The sequence below is a fragment of the Gadus chalcogrammus genome, chromosome 9 (genome assembly GCF_026213295.1).
Source record: "Gadus chalcogrammus isolate NIFS_2021 chromosome 9, NIFS_Gcha_1.0, whole genome shotgun sequence".
Classification (NCBI taxonomy): domain Eukaryota; kingdom Metazoa; phylum Chordata; class Actinopteri; order Gadiformes; family Gadidae; genus Gadus; species Gadus chalcogrammus.
The window spans coordinates 1,145,994-1,162,332 of record NC_079420.1 but is presented as its reverse complement, the minus strand read 5'-3'; positions in this window follow the sequence as shown (position 1 = coordinate 1,162,332).

The following is a 16,339-nucleotide window of genomic DNA, read 5'->3' as shown; positions in this document are numbered from 1 at the left end:
CACACACGTCCCCACCCCTCTGTCTGCTCTCTATGCTTAAAATGAAATGCCTCCACTTGCAGTGTATCACTAGAGAGACAGAAGGTCAGATGGTCTCCTCCGACTGTTCCCCCTGGTTGGGCCAGCCAATAGGTTTACAACAGATCAGTGTGTGTGTGTCTGTGTGTGTGTGTTTGTGTGTGTGTGTGTGTGTGTGTGTGTATGTGTGTGTGTGTGTGTGTGTGTGTGTGTGTGTGTGTGTGTGTGTGTGTGTGTGTGTGTGTGTGTGTGTGTGTGTGTGTGTGTGTGTGTGTGCGCGTGTGTGTGTGTGTGTGTATGTGTCGTTGTGTCTGCGTGTGCATGTGTATATGTGTGTGTGTGTGTGTGTCATTGTGTTTGCGTGTGAATGTGTATATGTGTATGTGTGTGTGTGTTTGTGTCGTTGTGTGTACGTGTGAATGTGCGTGCGTGCATGTGCGTATCTGTGTATTTGTGTGCACGTGCGTGTGCATATGCGTGTATGTGTGTGTGTGTGTGTGTGTGTGTGTGTGTGTGTGTGTGTGTGTGTGTATGATCTTGGCATTTGAGGGATGGGGGAGGAGAAGGGGGCGTGGTCTCGGGGCTGTGACATCATAGAGGTCTAAATTGCTGACTTTGCTGTTATCTGTCTGCTGGGCAGTAGCCTCTTAGAGGGGAGCGAAGGAAGATGAAAGGGCTTTCACACTCTTATCTATGAGGGAGTAAGAGAGGGAGAGAGGGAGAGAGAGAGAGAGAGAGAGAGAGAGAGACAGAGAGAGAGAGAGAGAGAGAGAGAGAGAGAGAGAGAGAGAGAGACAGAGAAGAGACGGAGACAGAGAGAGAGAGGGGGGAGGAAGAGAGGGAGAGGGAGAGAGCGAGAGATCGTTGGAGACACGTGCGTGTCCTTGGTAAAATCGGGGCAACAGAACCTAAAAATGAACAAAAGAGAACAGGAAAAATAGAGGAGGAGGAGGAGGGGGAGGAAGAGGAAGAGGAAGAGGGGGAGGAGGAGGAGGGGGAGGAGGAGGAGGAGGGGGAGGGGGAAGGGGAAGAGAGGGAGGAGGAGGGAGAGGGAGCGTGGGAGACAGATGAGAGTGTGTGCGCAGCAGCGAGCCTTCTGGAGAGGTATGGTAAAGAGAAGGAGCAAGGGAGAGGAGAACACACAGCAGGAGTGTGTGAGGAGGAGGTGGTGGTGGAGGACGAGGAGGGGAAGGAGATGGATGCTCTAATAGTGTAGTATTAAGTATCAGGAGAAGGAGCGGCCTGCTCAGCCTTTACCTAATGAACTGATTATCTCTCCGTCTCTCTCTCTCTCTCTCTCTCTCTCTCTCTCTCTCTCTCTCTCTCTCTCTCTCTCTCTCTCTCGAATTTTTCAATTCAATAAAGCTTTGTTGCCATGCTATTAAAATGAAATAAGGTGTTGCCTAAGCATTGCAATATATATACACTATATATGTCCATCCATTAGTAAACAATGTAACAAATGCATACACAAATTGATAACATTAAACTCATAGACTAATTGTGCAATTCAAATAAGCATATATTTGACACATATATGACTTTTCCCTCTCTTTCATAGCGAAACATTTCTTTCTCTGTAACATGCTGATGCAAACTTGGCAAGAATTTTGTATTTGCTGCAGTTTATGCGTTTCCTTCTGTGATATACTATGTGTCACATATATGCTCCTGGTCTTGTAGATGTTGTATTTTATGAATATTTTTTTTATGGCTATGTGTTTTAAGGGCTTTAATCATTGAAGCATAAATGGTAATTAGGTTAATAGGATGTTGACTCAGACTGCCGGCTCATCAGCTTTCATTTTGGTCAGCTTAGGAAACCGCTGCGGAGGATTGGTTGGCGTTCGTGAGCTTTTGTTAGCATAGAAGTTTGGTCGTCAAACAATGGCGATGAAACATGATTTATTTATGTAAACAGTGTTATTCCTGTTGATTCATTTACAATGTGCGTATTATCAGCAGTAGGGTCTAATGTTGTTCTCCACCTACTCATAAAGTATGCATATTCTTTCAAGCTAGTGTTATATTCTAAAAAGTAAAGATTTGGGCATAAATTAAACTACGATGACACTTACATTTGGTCGTAAAGTGAGAAGGAAAGAGTGGAGAAAATTACATTTAAATAATCACAGAATCATACTTTATTTTACTAAACCATCGTTTTTAGTTATTTAATAAATATCTTAATCATGTTTAACGAATTTGCAACAAGCTACAACAGAATAAATTACTTCAAGCACAGTAATCCAGTGAAGCACCACAATCCAAAACAGAAATTCAAAGCACTCCAACTTAAAATTCTAGGGCATAATTAGAAAACATGTCACACACATTATTACACGGCTATTATATAGACTAGCAATTTCCCCGCTCATTGACACACAGCAGTGTCAAAAAAGTATCACATGGATGCAGGTGCATAAAAGGCAATTGCATTATTTGCCAAATATGTGTTTAATTGGAGCAATAACTTGCATAAGGTGGAACAATTCTATAATAATGAGGCAAATCATGAATAGTACCAATTATATTCGTAACCTATGTCAGGATTATGCATTCAATCCTTCACAGTTTCACGGCACACCTCCAGCCGAGGCCCATTGGCTACGTACCACTAATCCACTCTGAACAAAAGGCATCAATTACATACACGTTTAACACAAATAAATAAATCATTTCATTTGATTTACGTGCATGTGCCACCCTTGTATTAATTGTCAAACGACTCTGGTTGAAAAAGAGAAACGACGCCGTCCTGCCAATCCCCCTTCAGGACCTCCCCTTGGGGGAATCCTGGCCGCCCTCTTGGAGAGCATTCCCCTTCCACTTAGCGGTCGTCACAATGGCCTCTTGAACCGGAGGGGGTGGTTCACAAACCCCCACCGCCCCATCGCTCTCCAGGAGTACGGGCGACCAAAGAACTTCATTTCTTTACCCTGTGCTGGTCTCCATTGGATTCTGTGGTGTCCTTCCTCACAGCTTCCATTGGGGACATTTGGATTGTCTGTCACTTAGAAAACCATGGGCGAGACAAAAGAGAAAAGGCCCACCAGTGCTAAAACAGGATTTAAATGATAGACTGAAACAACTAGTCGACAGAATGCAGAAAGGTACTGAGACAACGATGCCGGAGCAGTACAGTAAAAACTGAACAAATCTCTAATATTGTTCAATGTTTAGTTGGAAAACCGAAGAGCGTACGATGTGAAGGAGACAGTCTGTGCAGTCGAGGTTCCTTATCAAGTTGTGGCAGATGCCTTTTAGCTCCGCCCACTTCTGCTTCCAATCACAAGACAACTACTAATTAAACAAATAATTAAAACATATGGCCACCTGCACACCTGTGACGGAGCATGTGTGTCGCGGAGCTGGTGAGCGATCCACAAAGGAACCCGCAATAGAAAACATCTGCTGGGGGATGAGGTGTCACTGAGACTGCTATCCCGACGGCTATGTAATTACAGAACACACTGCTTTGTCACAACAACAGTTGGTCTTTATTCCTTTAGAATTCTCTAACTGCTGGACGGGACAGGACGGATCCAAGCTGAAGCGGGAAGAGTCACAAGCAGCTGCAAAAGATTTAGCCCGTACCTGCACTAAAGAAAGAAACTGCTGATTGAATGCAAATGTGAATTCAGTGGTTGGGTTCCGGGGACCAGAGGTCGCCTGCTTCTCTCCGGAGCCGTCTTGGTGGCTCTGCTGAGAGTACATTTTGTAACAGGAGCTAGTATGCACGCTTCAAGCTGTTCTACTGCCCCGTGGTTGCAATACACTGTCCACGCATTGCTGAATCGGACATAGTATAAAGCGCTAATTGAGCTGTGGATGACACTGTAGACACAGCCTCCGCAGCGTCTTGATGAGTCCTGCATCGTTCTGTTAACCACAGAGTATGACCAACAAATGATTTTAATAATGCATCAAAACTATAAATAATTGTTAATAATTCATTGCATTTCTAGAGCGCTTTACAAAGGGAGTGCCTGTGTATTTGGTCTGGGGGACGGGGGGGGGGGGGGGCATATGACACCTGGGTAATGGATGGCAGCCGCGTTGCACCACACGCCGGCCGGGGCTGTCACAGAGGAATGAATATTCAATATGTCCAGATTGGTCTATCTGCAGGTATATCCAGACAGAAGAAGGAAATCAGGATGTGTTAAGGAATAGGAGCCTTGTGGTTAGAGGCGGTCCAGAGGATGGCATGGGCTCTCTTTACCTTCAGCTTCAGTCTATCTTCCCCCCCCCCCCAGTATAAATCTCCCTGCCGTCCGGAGCCAGCCAGCCAATAGGGTAGATGTTTTTGGGGGCTGTCACTCGCTGAGTGGTTGGCTGGTGATTTGTCATTACTGAGTGGGTGTTGGACTGTTGGTCCAAATGAGCTCACAGAGTGGCACAGGCACAGGGACGCACGCTGCCTTCACAGTGTGCTCCTCAGAGCCACAGAACCACGGCGGGCTGGGGACGAGAGCCTGGAGTGGGGCTCTGAACCTGGCAGGGGGGGCACAGGTTAACCCTGCATCAGCATTAGCGGGGGGGCTGATAGGGGTTTGTGGGCCATGAGGGGACAGGCGAGGCGGCCTGCCTGGGGCCGGGTCAATACTGAGCGAGTGACTGGCTGCCCTACACAGCTGTGGGAGGGGGGGGGGGGAAATTGAATGTTGCAGGAAGTGGAACGGTTTGCAAAAGGGAAAAGTGTTTGTGCGTGTGCGTGTGTGTGTGTGTGCGCGTGATTCCATGTGCATGACTGCTTGTGTGTCAGTGTCAGCTTGTGTGTGTGTGTGTGTGTTTGTGTATGTGTGCCTTTGTGCGTGCATGTGCGGGCGTGTGTGTTGGTGTGTGTGTGACCCAGTTTACTTGTGTCTGTGTGTGTGTGTGTGTGTGTGTGTGTGTGTGTGTGTGTGTGTGTGTGTGTGTGTGTGTGTGTGTGTGTGTGTGTGTGTGTGTGTGGGGCCGTCATTGAGGGCTGCAAGCTGTGAAGCTAGATAGCTCTGGGGCTAATGCCAGCCATCTATAGCATCGCTCCAGAGAGCTAGCGCTCCTAGATGGCTATAGATACACACACATCCACCTACTTGTGCGCCGCTACCCAACCCGGTGGCCGTTACTGCTGACTAATGAGGTTTTAAACAGCAAGACCTCGGCTAGCAGCTGTGCCAAGTCAAGTATGAGGGCTAACAGCTTTAGCTAGGAAGCCCCGTGGCCATGAACCATGCATAGATTCCATTCCCACAAGCATCGAGGCTTCCATCACGCTGAGGCCTTAGCACAGGGGAAATCGTTAATAGTAAAGTAGTAAATGTTTTCAGATTCAAATCCTATTTTTGAGGAACTCCCAGCGCTCCGATCGATCCAGTCTGGCCCGTTGACCGTGTCAGGGACTGGCCCGTTGGCCGTGTCGATCCAGTCTGGCCCGTTGGCCGTGTCAGGGACTGGCCCGTTGGCCGTGTCGATCCAGTCTGGCCCGTTGGCCGTGTCAGGGACTGGGTGGGTTTGTAACCGGGGTTTGACTAATTCAATGTTTTCTGTGATTGATTCATTGATACGATAACATGACGTTATGAGGAACAGCTCAGACTACGATAGAATATGGTATAAACGGGAAAATAACAACAGCTTTACACCTTTGTCATTTGTTGCCACTTTGGGTGTCGCTGTGCAATTTTGCTATGCTGTCATATTTAGGGGCCTGACATGTTTATTTCCCATTACTGTCATGCATTCAGTGTATTTATTCACGGCCATTAAGATAAACTCGTGGGCTTCATGTATCGCCAGTCAAGCATTCGTCTTTTAACCGCAGAATAGTCAATACTAACCAGCCGCGCGGCTACTAATCCGGGGGGCAAAGTCATCAAATATCCCCTCGCTATCGCTAACCATTTAATTTCTTGTTGTTGCTCCAGTCAGCTGGGCTGAACGGGGGCTAATAGATTGCTCTAGCTTAGCAACGAGCTGGCTTCACACAGACCCCGTCTCCGATCTGTTTTATCTGCGCTGGCCTCTCCTCCCCCCCACTCGGCGCTCCCCGGCAGCGGCGCTGTGTGCTTAGCGATACAGGTCGACAAAGTGCTGTGACCAGCAGTTGGCTGGTAAAATGGAGGAGCCCATCGCTGGAGAAGGATCGATGCGGCCGGTATTCATTAACCCTCGCTCACAGCTTCCTTCCCCTCCCCAATCACAACCCCGCCATTTTAGTACGGCGCGGGGTGATTTATTAGCTGTCCTGTCTCCGTCAGCAGCCTCCGCCCACGGCCCGAGAGGGGTTGACTCACACCGGGGTGCACCTACGGCCTGTCAGGGAGAGCGCATCACAAACCCATACACATGTATGGATATATATTAGTGCTGTCAAGCGATTCAAATATTTAATCGCGATTAATCGCATTAATGCCAAAGTTAACTCACGATTAATCGCAAAAAAGATTCTATGCTAAATATCCCTTGATTTCTTTGTCCCATTAATCTTTCTTATTTTAATGCTCTTATCAACATGAAGTGCATTGGCTTGCCTTGTGCAAAGGTTTTTTTTATTGATAACAACATTGGCATATACTGATCAAAACAGGACGATACAAAAAAAAGCCTATAGTGCAATTAAACGATGAACATGCAAACATACTGCCTTTAAAGAATTGTGTTAATCGCGCGTTCATTTTTTTTCGCCGTTAAAATTGGTTTGCGTTAACGGCGTTAATAATGCGTTTAACTGACAGCACTAATATATATATATATATATATATATATATATATATATACATAGATACATACATACAGATGGATAGATAGATAAAAAGATAAAGATATATCGTATACACACACAATGTAATTGTTTCTATGGTCATCATTCTATGCTATCATACTGTACGACAATCCACTATAGACCAAGTGTACACTATTAAATCACCGTTTGTTTGTTTTTTCAACAAATATTTTTTTTAGTTGTTCAAGAGGTACATAACTCGACCCGAAGTGTTTTTAAAGGTTGTACTACTTCTATTCTGGAAGCTCTCTTGGTTCAACCCATGTCTGTCCTATCCTCATACATCTCTTGGGGAGTCCTTCTGGTTTACGGCTCTCTGGATGAAGAATGCGACTCAATGACAGCTGCTATTGACCTGACCCATCTGAGAACAGACACATCGTTCGTCAGTATAGGAAACATATCCGGCAATGATTGGTCCGATTCCGGTCCTCTAATCTCATATCTGACCCCGAGACAGAGACAAATGCTGCTCTTTTGTTAAATGTTGAGAAGGAAAATCACTGAGCCAGCAATTACATTCATGTGACAGAACAATTGCTTTTGCTTTGCTTTGAAGTATTGCATGTTCTAGACTTATGGGGTGAATGTTTGGTAATGCTTTTTCCAATTCACTTTTTTTCTGATAAACTTTTGTTCTCATTTCTTTCAATGAATAGTCTATAATGGATCTTGTTGGAGAGCCTTAAAAGATAAATAAATAACCTGAAAGCTTATTGCCACACGATGTGGACAATTCTGATAAAGGTGATTAGGATCATAAATACTATTAATCAGCTCTGCACATTTCTGTGGAAAATAAATTAATAATTCTTCCGGAAATTAGCCGTCAACAGGTAGTCCTTTATTAATCTATTTTAGGCCTCACGTCTGGCTGCCAAAACCTAGTTAATTATATTTGCATTTCCTATTAGCGCTGTGATGGATTTAGTGTGTCTGAAACACAACACATCCATTCCTCTACGCAGGGAGAACTATCATGAACCAAGTGCTGCTTTCTGTAAGACTAATGACCTCCACAAGCCACAGGGTAGATATCCCCTGGCTGGAGGGGCGCGGGGGAGCGTCCTGTAATACAAGGTGGAGGATAGTTGGAGATGTTAGTGCTTGAAGTGCAATTATCGGAATTCCCGAAGAGTCACCCGTACACCTTGTGGCTGTGGCCGTCTGTCACTCTTATACCATTCAGTGAACAACAGCTTTCATTTTATTATAAAGTATAAAGATAAGAGTTGTGCTTAACAATAATTGCCCAGTTGACGTTCACAACAAGTCTTTGTCGTTAAAGGGAAGTCTTTCTTGTGATGTAAATGAAACAACATGGAACTACAATGTTTTCGAATGCCCCTTTGTGGAGACAGAATGCAGTCGGGCAGATGCACATGCACACTCACACACACACACACTCACACACACACACACACACACACACACACACACACACACACACACACACACACACACACACACACACACACACACACACACACACACACACACACACAATACACACCCCAGTATGTTGGGGATGTATGAGGGTAGTGTATTGGATGGCCTCCCTCCCCTCTCATATGCAAATGAGCTTCCACCAGGCAGTTCTGCGATTGGTTCGCTGCTATTCATATTCTACTGGTGTTTGACTTCATTAGTCCAGTGGTACCGTGCCAAAAAGCAGCACTAAAAAGAGACTTTGTCAATGTTTGATGTGTGTTTGTGCTCGGGTGCGTCCGCATGCATGTGTGTGTGTGTGTGTGTGTGTGTGTGTGTGTGTGTGCCTGTTGGTATGTGTGCGTGTGTGTGTGTGTGGGTGTGTGTGTGTGTGTGTGTGTGTGTGTGTGTGTGTGTGTGTGTGTGTGTGTGTGTGTGTGTGAGTGTGTGTGAGTGAGTGTGTGTGTGTATGCGTATGTGTATATGTGTCTGTTTTTGCTAGGGTGTTTCAGTGTGCATTTGTGTTTGTGTGTGTGTGTGTGTGCCTGTTTTTGAGTGTGTGTGTGTGTCTGTCTGATTGTGTTTTTTCCTAGAGTGTTTCTCTTTGTGTGTGTGTGTGTGTGTGTGTGTGTGTGTGTGTGTGTGTGTGTGTGTGTGTGTGTGTGTGTGTGTGTGTGTGTGTGTGTGTGTGTGTGTGTGTGTGTGTGTGTGTGTGTGCGTGCGTGTTTTAATAATGCATATTCTTATTTCCTAGAAGTTAATAAGTTGCTTCTCTTATTGAGTCCTGTTCAATTGTTATAAATCGTTCAGTCTCGGTAATTGTGAACATCTCAAAGATTTTCCTGTAAATGAATATCAGTTGAGCATCTATCTACTCCACAATAAGGTGAAACGATGGGGATTGAGTCTGCGGCTCGCTAATGAAAGCTCTTGTCTTTGCAAATAGGAGAGCTTTCATTAGCGGGCCATAGACTCAATCGAATGTAACAAACTGGGTGTTGTGGCGATATTCCCACAATTTTAATTAATTTGACATATTGAACAAATTGATTAACACGTAGAGAGGAAGCTCCTAATTTGCAGAATAGGAATAAAATGATTAATGAGTCATTCATGTGACCAAAACTGGAAACTCATTCAAATAGGACATATGTGTGTGTTCATGCTAGGGGTGAGAGCCTCACTGGCTGTTGTTCTCATTACAGTGTGGGAGTCCGGGTACAATGTCGCTGACCGAGTGTTTTTCTCGCTCAGCTTTTATTAAATTATTTGTATTCATCTTTATAGTTCTGGGGCCAGTAATCTCAGTTTCAGCCTTGTTGAGTTACATACCTAGCATGGCCACCAGAGCAATCTTTAGTGGGAGGTTGTGTTTCACATATGCTTTCGAAGCATTACTTCCCCATGGCTACTTATTTAATGTTGAATCCCTTATTTTATGTATTTTACACAGAGCTTTTGAATAATAAACGTGATGTGGTCATACAGGGTGCACTTACATGGAATGGCATCTTAAATGAGGTATCAGTGTCATCACATTCAGGGACGCAAGCACCCAAAGGCAAACACACACACACACACACGCACGCACGCACGCACGCACGCACGCACGCACGCACGCACGCACGCACGCACGCACGCACGCACGCACGCACGCACGCACGCACGCACGCACGCACACACACACACACACACACACACACACACACACACACACACACACACACACACACACACACACACACACACACACACACACACACACACACACACACAATCACACACACATCAGGATTCTGTTGAAAGCATTGCTTTGGATTATAGTCCTGTAGATTTAAAGGATAATTTAGGAATTATTCAACCTGGATTTTTTTTCTTTTTTAGAGGACATTGACGCGACCATTCCCCCATAGGGTTACCTTGCAGCCTGTCTCACGGCTGCAATTGCTGGAGCGGTCTCGCTAAAATAGTGGACAAATATAAAAACGGTTGCTGCATAACTTGTTACAATATCAGGGGAAATCCCAAAGTTATCAGGTGGAAAATCCTTAAGTTATCATTTAACTAGAAGCCAAAGCAACCAGCATAGGGTAAGCAAGCTAGCTGGCTAAGCTAAACATTAAAAAAAAGGATAAGCAAATTAAAATACAGACGTAATAATTTTTTTACTTATTAATTCCGAAGTAAATACAACAATCTAAACATACTTAATTGCCAGTAACACTGCTTATCCATGAATAAATGTTAACAGTATAAGAACTTGTTAAGCAATTGAAGTGTGAAATAATTTGAAACTCACGATTTGGTTTATAGAAGTTCTAACATTGCAAAAATGCAGATCTAGTAAAAAACAGGTACGTTAGGCTATACCAATCATTCTATTGGTCTAGTATTGTGTCAGTGGTGGTAAAGCGCACGTATGCTTACTGACATTGGTAATTGTAATGGCATGCGTGTGTTTGTTTCTGCGCGCATTAAGCTTGCTGCACTTTACCTCCGGGCAGTATTGTGTTTGAGACCTCTTCTGTAATACTCTCCCTGTGGTGGCGGCGTTGGAGCTGCTGTGAATCTCCCCGAGGAACCCCCAGAGCCGCGTTTAAGGAAAAGTGGAGGGCAGCATTTTTTAAATTGAAGTCAATAGCAATTGGCAATTTGTCTACAAGAGCCAAGCTGATACTAAAGGTCCTGCAAAGGTGCCATTCCCTAGTCTGTGCTTTGTGGTTGACATGCACACACGTACATACATACACAGATGAGTTCTCAACATACAAGAGGAAAACATCACATTTTAAAGACCACACACTATTTATACATTCTCTTTTGAACGTGCTCTCATTGATATTTTGGTCCAGCTTGTTACCTATGGGATATCTAGGAACCAATGGCTTCAAAAGCATGGACCTCTGAACATTCTCTGAATAAGTTCAGGATTAGATTAAGACATAACATATTGTATGAACACAGCATCACTCAGATCTGTTTTGTATACGTACTGAAGTTGTTGAGTCATCATGATAAGGCTTGTTTCCATTCTCTCTCTCCCTCTCTCTTTCGCTCCCTCTCTCTTTCTCTTGCTCTCTCTTTCTCTTTCTCTCTCTCTCTCTCTCTCTCTCTCTCTCTCTCTCTCTCTCTCTCTCTCTCTCTCTCTCTCTCTCTCTCTCTCTCTCTCTCTCTCTCTCTCTCTTTATCTCTCTCTCTCTTTCTCCCTCTCTCTCTCTCCCTTGCTCTCTCTATCTCTTTTCCTTTTTCCACTACTTTTCAGCAGGAGGGTGTTGGCCAGCTTTGAATGCCATGTGTTTATCTACTTTTGCCAAAGCTGGAGTCAGGCCCATAACGTCTTAGTGTATTACAATATATAACAGTGTCCACACTCTTTGTGTTTGCTTGTTTACTGTTCCCACTGAACTTTCCTAATCACATTTTCATGAATTTGAATGACAACCTAGGTCATCCTTTGTCAATGATACCCTTGATGCCCATTGGTTGCGGTAGTGTGCGCACACGTTTGCGTGAGTGAGTCTGTGTGTGTGTGTTTGTGTTAGTGTGTGTGTGTGTGTTTGCCTTTGGGTGCTTGCGTCCCTGAATGTGATGACACTGATACCTCATTTAAGATCCCATTCCATGTAAGTCCCTGTATGACCACATCACGTTTATTATTCAAAAGCTCTGTGTAAAATACATAAAATAAGGGGATTCAACATTAAATAACAGCGCCGACCATATGGCCTCGTGGCATATTGTTGCAGTTACGACCTGTGAATAAAACCCTTAACTTGGTCACAGTCACAGGGGAGATGCCAACGTATGATGGCACCGTGTGCAAGTGGCACCAGGGGGACACTGCTACCACGGTGCCCAGTAGGGACGCAGTTAATCAGGGAGAGGCCCCACCTTGACCGGCCTGGCACCACATTCGTCAGCACATTTGCCTTCAGCAATCTGCAGGTCCTAGTTTTGCCATGCGTGATTAAAACAACGTACTGAGCTCTATCAACACAGGGGCTCACACGTTTTGTCTCAAAGCTCCGGCCTCTACAAGTCAGTACTAGTTTAACGGTACCAGCAGTCAGACACAGAATTCCAGACCTGAACCGAGGTATTTCGACCGACCACAGCACGGCGTTAAAAAACGGTACATTCCAATCACCTGCCTCTGTTGTGGTTCTGGGGGGAAGGTGAGGCCACCAGGGACTATTTGAAATGGTATTCACACAGAAAGAAAAAAGAAACTGAGAAAAATAACAAACCGAAAATCGAAAGATCTGTTTGCTGATGTCTTAGGGTTTCAATCGGTTTCTTTCTTTCGCGCTGAATTGTAGAGCACTTTGTACTGCATTCTTATGCATGAAAGGTGGTACATAAATTATTATTATTATTAAAGACTTATGTATTTGGAGAAAATCACCAGCGATTATCCCTAAAATACCTTTTTTGAGGCAAACAATGGGCATAGATTCGGGGGGGGGGGGGGGACATTACACAGGTGACGTTGGCCACAAGGCTTTGTATTAATCTGCATGTGCCTTATCGATCCTACCCTAGGTCCCCATGCACTGGATCGCTCTACAGGCGAGGTAATTCAAAAAGCATTGACGAGTGACGGAGCAATCTGAACATGAGGAATTGTAGTTATTGCTATTGATTTTAATAACAAGGTGTTACAGTTCATTCAATACAGCTGCAGTCGATATGGGGACGGACGAGTTCCCTCTCAGGCACACGAGATAAAGTGAGAAAGTGATTTGGTGTTAATGCTACAGCGTGTTGTTAAATATATGCAAATAGCTCCCCACAGCTCGGTGGTGACAGAGTTAAGCTGAACGGTATGTAGTATGTCGACTTTTAAATCCCTTGTCACGCAATTCTAGCACATAGCACAATCAAAGCATTGGTTGCAGTCACTCCAAATCCAAATCAATAAAGAAAAAATCATTGTCGGTGATACTTTTCTGCATATCGAGTCTGCAGCACTCAAAATCCATATTTCACAGTGGTGCAAAAAATCTGGTTGAGTCCATATGCTTTCCCCACCTCAATGGTTTATTTAGTCTATTGAGATCCAAAGCCAGACTTTCTATCGATCGTTCACTTTAATTTGTTTTTGGTGTTATTCCTCTGAGGAGCTGGACGTAGTTTCTGATATTGATTGACTTTGTTGTAGAACTAGTGAGCATGGGTGAAGGTTAGGGTATGGGCATCCATGAACATGCGACTGCTTTAGAGTTGGTGGGGAGGTGGATGATGATGAAGATGATGATGATGATGATTATTATCACAAAACACAAAATAAAGAAGCAATAATCTGATGGGGTGTATTTTTACCATGTTTCTACAAATAAATGAACTGCAGCACTTTTGTTTGTGTGTTTTGTGGCAATGCAGGTGGTGACGCACAAAGGATAGGCTTCGGATGAATGACATTTATATGCATTTAATGAGCTCTTAAAAGCATTTTATCAGGCAAGGCCAGGGTTGTCAGAGTCCTAGAAGACGGCGGCTGGCCCATTGTGACAGCAGGAGGAGGGGCTGGTGCAGGGTGGGATCTCCCCACCAGCTAAGAATCCGTTGAACTTCACCGAGCTTCCATCTAGTGCATGCAGAACACGCGGCAATCGATGCTACATCTATATCAGGAGTGGCAATGCAGTGCATGTGGGCGTGTTTGTGGGTGCATGTGCGCCGTGAGATGTGTGTGTATGTGTGTGTGTGTTTGATTGTTCGTGGCTAGGTGTGTGCGTATGCGTCTGCGAGATTATGTGTTTACTCCTTCTTCCTCCTTATATATTGTTTGTGTATTAGGATTCTATGTGTGTTTCCATGTGCACGCATATTCTTGCAGTTGTGTGTATGTTTGTGTTTATGCGCAGGTGTGTCAGTATGTGTGTTTGTGTGTGCGCGTGTTTGTAAGTGTGTGTGTGCGTGTGTGTGCATGTGTGCAGGTGAGTGCGCACATGGGTGTGTATGTGTGTGAGTGTGAGTATGTGTGTGCGTGTGCGTCTTCGCAGATGCAATGTGTTTAGGAAGTTTGTTTTCCAGGGTAGGCGATCTAGCTCTGCCATTGGTTCAAATGGCTGTGCTCCCTCCATCCCCCCCCCCCGTCTCCTGCCTGCTGGGTGGATGAGGAAGAACTCCGCCCTCTTCATCACACGTGGCAATAGGTTGGTAAGCACAGAGCGGCCGTCTTCAACACTGGCTTACATCCCACTCACGCTGATGACAATATGTGATGAGGAAGAGAATGCTCTTGGTCCCATTTTATCCAATGAAGTTTTCTGTCTTTCACGCGGCTGCGGATAAAACTTGAATGCATGTGTTTGCAGATTGTTGTAAGATGTGGGGGAAGAGATACTCCCTGTCACAGTACCTTGGGCAGTGTGCTCAAACAGCCCAGCCAATGATTAGAAGTGGTTTTATTGGCATCATGAATGGGTTTTACACAGCGATAGGCTGCCAAGGAGGGAACAGCAGTGTACATGTTTATAGAGCCACATGTGGTGTACGGCAAAGAGCTTATTCACTTTGTGTGTTACTCTGTGTGTGTGTGTGTGTTTGTGTGTGCGTGTGTGTCTGTCTGTGTGTGCGTATGCATACACACATTTGTTTGCGAGCATGTGTGTATGTGTTTCCTAATTAATCTGTCTACGTTTAAATGTCAGTTTGTGTATGTGTGTGTGTGTGAGTGTGAGTCTGTCTGTGGTATGCGTTTGTGTGTGTGTAAATGTGTATGTGGGATGTGTGTGTTTGCATAATATTTATTTTAATGAACGCCCTGATGAGTTCGCTGGTAGGCAGGGAGAGAGAGTTATGTAAGGCATCTTGGCCTGGGAATTATCTGAAAAGTATGTCCCATTTGTTCCTGAAAAATAAATCATTAGCTATCTTTCATCCTCCGTTTCGGTGAATACAAAAACACTAGGACACACATGCGCAAAAACACACACACACACACACACACACACACACACACACACACTCACACACACACACACACACACACACACACACACACACACACACACACACACACACACACACACAAACACACACACACACACTATTTCTCAATATCCTCTAGACATTTTGGTGTGTGAGTAGAGTAAGTACTACTAGTACTTCTAATACTACTAGTACACTAGTAACTAGTACACTAGGTTACGTCTAGGTCAAATAAGGAAAAGATGCAGGTAAGTGGTGCTCACTTGCTGTGAGTGTGTGTGTGTTAAAGAGAGACAGAGTATGGAGTGGAGAGTGTGTCTATATGTATGAGAGAGAGAGAGAGAGAGAGAGAGAGAGAGAGAGAGAGAGAGAGAGAGAGAGAGAGAGAGAGAGAGAGAGAGAGACAGAGAGAGAGAGAGAGAGAGAGAGACAGAGAGAGACAGAGAGAGCTCAGTTAAAAAACGCAACTCAACTTCATGTCACATACATAAAGTAGGATCACTGACTGAAGAGTGAACATCACAAGCTCATTTGCCCACCAGATGTTCCTATTTCCGAGGACAAATTGCAGCGCTGATGCATCAACCCATCAGTGCCCCACAACTGGTGCACTTACACTAAAGTTATGTAATGGCTCCTTTTAACTCACCTGGGCAAAAATAGTTCAGACACCCTGTCCCTCCCTCTCTCTCTCTCTCCCTCCCTCCCTCCCTCCCTCCCTCTCTCTGTCCCTCTCTCTCTCTCTCGTTCTACTTTTCACAAAGTTGTGTCACAAATACACTGTGCAAGAACTGTGGCAAACATACACATGCAATGTAGGCTAGTAAATATATAAATAAATGGAGACATGGATACATAAACATGTTGATAGACACACATTGGGGTGTCTTTGTGTATGTGTGTGTGTGTGTGTGTGTGTGTGTGTGTGTGTGTGTGTGTGTGTGTGTGTGTGTGTGTGTGTGTGTGTGTGTGTGTGTGTGTGTGTGTGTGTGTGTGTGTGTGTGTATGTGTGTGTGTGTGTTTGTGTGTGTAGGTATATTTGTACCATATGGTACGTTTGTGAAAGCCTTTTCCTCAATCTCTCTCTCCCTCTTTCAGGCTCTAGTCTCCCTGGTTCCATGGAGGCAGTATGCTTGGTGTTCAGAGCACTATCTCAGAAATAGCGCCAAACGACTGTGACAATGCCAA